Here is a 4,858-nt window from a genome sequence, read left to right as displayed (position 1 = left end):
AAAAGTATGATAAATAAATCAACAAACACTTGGTGATTCTCAACTCAAAGGTATATACCTTGACCTTCTCCCCCCTGAGCTGTAACGTTACAAATACCTTGCAGTTCTACAGTGAATGACAGAATACTGTAGTAGTCCCACCGCTATCAAGAACATCAAATCCCAAATGCAGGTACAAATGTACAGTAAGTAGAAATATGCTCGATTTCACTTCTGTAGCAGTAAAGGATTGTAGGATGGAAGACCCTGTGAAGATGTGAAAACATGTAAAAATGACAGTGAAGTCGCCTATATGTCAAATTTAACAAACTAAGTGTGGTTTTTTTTTTGAAAACTGGACAAACCATGTTGATTATTTGCATTGTTCATTAGCACTGTTACTTTTACCATGCTGGGAATTCTATTGGAAAACTGGGAGCAGAGGCCAAGGTGGATTCTGCATTAATTATTGATTCTGTCATCGCTCTGTGCCACTGAGCACCACCCTTTGTGATCTAAAACTATATTGCAGAAATCCCCTCAATATACAGAGCATCACAAGTCAAAACAAACTCAATGCAGATCATAGAAATTCTTTATTTATTGAACCTTTTTTCTTAATCAACCTGTTCAGAGATGTTATTGCACACCTCTGGGGCAGGTGGGACTTGAACTCAGGCTTCTCTGTCCAGGGGTTAGGGACACTACCACTGTTTCACAAGAGGGCCTCAAAGTTTTTTTTTAAATTTCAGTTTTTAAAAAATTCTACCATTTGTTGCAGCAGGATTTGAACTCAGGTTCCTGTAGCATGAGCTGGGTCCCTAGATTACTAGTTGGATGACAATGCCACTAGACCATTGCCTCCCCATTAAAAAGCAGAATGGTTGCTGAAGGGTTGTTAGTTCCTCAGGGGTGGGAATAAGTATTAATGACCTTCATTCATCATTTTCTGCAACTCCACAAGGAGTAACAGGTAAGGGTGTACCTTACTGATGATAACAGACTGTCTCATTTGGGAAATTATGTTGGATGGGGGCCTTTGTGTGGGAGTCATAAAACTTAGGACTGAATTTCATGAGGGAAATTGCCCATGGGCCATTGGAGGTCATCCTGTGCTTTGCACTGGTCCTTTGTATATAAATTAGAATCTATTTACATTCTGAATTTAGTGATAGCTCACATTCTACAGGGATGAAATGAAACCATTTTGCAACCATTGAATAATAGCTGATACCTCGTCTGTCTTGTAATTCTCAGGGCCTGAATTTTAAACAAGGACTTGAGGGGATGGTTTAATATTAATAGACTCATGTTTGTCTGACAACATTATAATATGTTCATGAAAATTCAAAGGAAAAGACAGCATTCAAAAATATTGAATTATTTGCGAATGTGCCATCCAATAATAGTGATGTTGAAAGCATTCTTTGTCCTGCACAAGCTAGCATTATGTGAGAATGTTACATTCAAGGCACACTTAGTTCCAGGGGATTATTATATGTGTTTTTTTTCCAAAATACTAGTTATATACAATTTTGCTAGAAATAGGGGCAAGGCTGGATATATAGTTTTTAATACGTCATCCCGAACAGTACTAGGGTCACGAAAGCAGAGTACAAAGGTGACAGAGTGAAACTAGAAGACAGTGAAAATGTGAGGGAGAGAGAGGAAAGTAAACTCCGTGGTAGATGGTTGTCTTGATAGTTATACTGTTGGGAAGGAACCAAACTATACAGTTTCTATGTAGAGGATTCAGTGAGACATTCCAAACATAATTGCGTATCTTCGTTTAAAGTTTTAGCAAAGATTTGTAGCTCGGGTTGTGGGTGAAGTTGTTGATTTGCTCATTGAGCTGGCTTGTTTTCATTCAGACGTTTCATCACCATGCTAGGTAACATCAGCAGTGAAGCCTTCGATGAAGCGATGTTGTTCTACTCCGCTTGGAATTTGTACTGTCCGGTCCGTTATAGTGAGTACTGTCATTTTCGGTTAGTTTCCTTCCTGTCTGTCCAACGTAATGTTTGTGGCAGTCATTGCATGGTATTTTGTAAACCACGTTGGTTCTGCATGTTGTGGGAATGGGATCTTTAATCCTTGTAAGTGTTTGTCGTAGAGTGGCTGTGGGCTTGTGGGCTACCATGATTCCTAGTGGGCTTAGGAGTCTTGTTGTCAGTTCTAATATGTTCTTGATGTAGGACAATGTGGCCAGTGTTCTCGGGTGTACTGTGTCCTCCTGTTGTCGATTTAGTAGGCATCTGTGGATGAAGATGTGGGGATATCCATTCATAGCGAAGACTTTGTTTAGGTGCTCTTCCTGTTTCCTGCATAGCTCTGGAGTGTTGCAGTGAGTTGTGGCCCGTTCGAATAGTGTCCTAATGCTGTTTTGTTTGTGGACGTTGGTGTGGTTGCTGTGGAAGTTGAGGATTTGGACAGTGTGGGGTGCTTTTCTGTATACTGAGGTTTGGAACTCGCTGTTGGTCATACACTCGACTCTGATGTTCTGAAACAGAAGCTGATTGTTGTTTTCTTCTTCTCTTGTGAATTTTATCCCCGCGAATACGTTGTTGTTGAGGTGCTGGGTGTCTTCTAGTTTGTGCATTTACTAATGACAAATGTGTTGTCTACGTACTGGATCCACAGTTTAGGTTGAATGCCGGGGAGGGTGGTGTGCTCTAGTCTTTGCATGACTGCTTCTGCGATGAGTCCTCAGATGGGTGACCCCATGGATGTGCCATTGATCTGTTTCTATACTTGACCATTAAAGATTAAGTGTATGGTGAGGCACAGTTCTATTAGTTTGAGTATGTTGTCATTGCTGATGGAGCTGCTGGTGTATGTTCTTGCTTCCTCTAGTAATGTGGCTAGTGTTTCTTTGGCTAGTAGGATGTCGATTGATGTGAATAAAGCTGTGATGTCAAAGGATAATCTTGTTGTTGCTGATTTTTATGTTATTGAAGATGTTGAGGAATTCTTGGGTTGAGTGGATGGAATGGGGCGATCTGTCGACTAGGTGTTTCAATCTCTGTTGTCGGCCCTTGGCCAGTTTGTGTGAAAACATGCCCAGTAGGGAAACAATGGGTCTGAGGGGATTGTCTGGTTTGTGCACTTTAGGAAGTCCATAGAAGCAGGGGGTGTTTGTGCCTTCTGGTTTCATTCTCATGTAGTCCGTCTTGGTTATCTGTCCTGCATCCTTTAGTCTCTTCAGTGTCTGGGTGATCCTATTACCGAGCTGCGGTGTTGGGTTTATCACCACCTGTGGTAAGTGTTTGTATCTGCGAGCAATGCCTGTGCTTTCTTAACGTAGTCTGGTTTGTTTATAATGACGGTCATGTGCCCTTTGTCCGCTGGTAGGATTATAATGTTCTTGTCCTTCTTGGGGGTTTATCTAGTGCTTTTTTTCTCTGATGTGTTCAGGGTGTCCCATTTGTTCCTTCTGTGTAGTGTGGGGATTATAGTTTGTCGGATGGCTTGTTGTGTTTCGTCCGTGAGTCTGTTGTCTTTTAATGTAGTCTCCAGAGTGGCCATGAAGTCTGTTCTGTTCGCATCTTTATGGTTATAGTTCAGTCAGCGTAATAGGACAGCTTTCTCAGTTTGTGTGAGTTGTCTGCTGGATAGGTTTCTTATCCATGTGTCCAGTTTGTTGTTGTCCTTGTCTTTGTGGTGGATCAGTTTGGTGAGTTTCTCCTGAAACTTGTGTCTGTTCTTAGTTTTGGTCTTGTGTTGTTGATGGTGATGGCCTGTTCTTAGGTTGTAGTCCACTGCTGGTCCGTAGTGTTTCAAACTGTGATTTTTGGTGCGAAATTTCCCATTTGTACTTGTAGATTCGGCTATGGGCATCATTAATCATTACTGGGCCACAACTTCCACAGCAACCACCCCTACATCCACAAACAAAGCAGCATTAGGACATATCTGCCACGATTCACTGCAACTCTCCAGAACTACGCAGGAAAGAGGAAGAGCATTTATACAAAATTTTCGCTATGTACAGGTATTCCCGCATCTTCATCCGCAGATGCCAACTAAACAGACAACAAGAGGACACAGTATGTCCTAATCCACTGGCCACACTGCCCTACATCAAAAACATATCAGAACTGACAACGAGACTCCTAAGACCACTAGGAACCATGGTAACACACAAGCCCACATCCAATCTACGACAAACACCCACAAGGATTAAAGACCCCATTCCCACAACATGCAGAACCAACATAGTTTACAAAATACCATGCAATGACTGCCACAAACATTACATTGGACAGATAGGAAGGAAACTAGCCATCAGGATACATGATCATCAGCTAGCAGCAAAACGACACAACGAACTTTGCTTAACATCAGTACACTCAGACAATGAAGATAATCAGTTTAACTGGGACAACATAACTATAGTAGCCCAAGCCAAACAGAGACACGGACAGGAATTCCTAGATGCATGGTTCTCCATCCATACTTCAATCAACAAACATATAGAATTGGACCCCATATACAAAACCGTACAGATCAAAACCGGAAATGACACTATTCACCATAACGGACCGGACAGTATAAATTCCAAGCGGAGTAGAACAACATCGCTTCATTGGAGGCTCCACTGATGATGTTACCTAGCACGGTGATGAAATGTCAGAACAAAAACCAGCCAGCTCGGTAAGCAAGTCAACAACCTGCATACCTGCATACCCCACTCCTGAGCACCAAACCATCATCTCCCAAACCATCCACAACCTCATCATCTCAGGTGATCTCCCACCCACGCCCTCCAACCTCATCGTTCCCCAACCTCGCACTGCCCGCTTCTATCTCCTTCCCAAAATCCACAAACCTGAATGCCCTGGTCGACCCATTGTCTCCGCCTGCTCCTGCCCCACCGAAC

The 4,858-nt window shown here is 42.4% G+C and overlaps 1 non-coding gene across 1 annotated transcript; it reads right to left on the bottom strand.

The window, feature by feature from the left end:
• Positions 1-853: 853 nt before the first annotated feature.
• LOC125484979 lies at positions 854-975 on the bottom strand. The gene has a single exon (XR_007263764.1). It is a non-coding gene; the product is annotated as a U8 small nucleolar RNA (small nucleolar RNA).
• Positions 976-4,858: the final 3,883 nt, after the last annotated feature.

The sequence above is a fragment of the Rhincodon typus genome, chromosome 1 (assembly GCF_021869965.1).
Source record: "Rhincodon typus isolate 14 chromosome 1, sRhiTyp1.1, whole genome shotgun sequence".
Taxonomy (NCBI): Eukaryota; Metazoa; Chordata; class Chondrichthyes; order Orectolobiformes; family Rhincodontidae; genus Rhincodon; species Rhincodon typus.
This window is presented reverse-complemented; position numbering and strand designations above follow the sequence as displayed.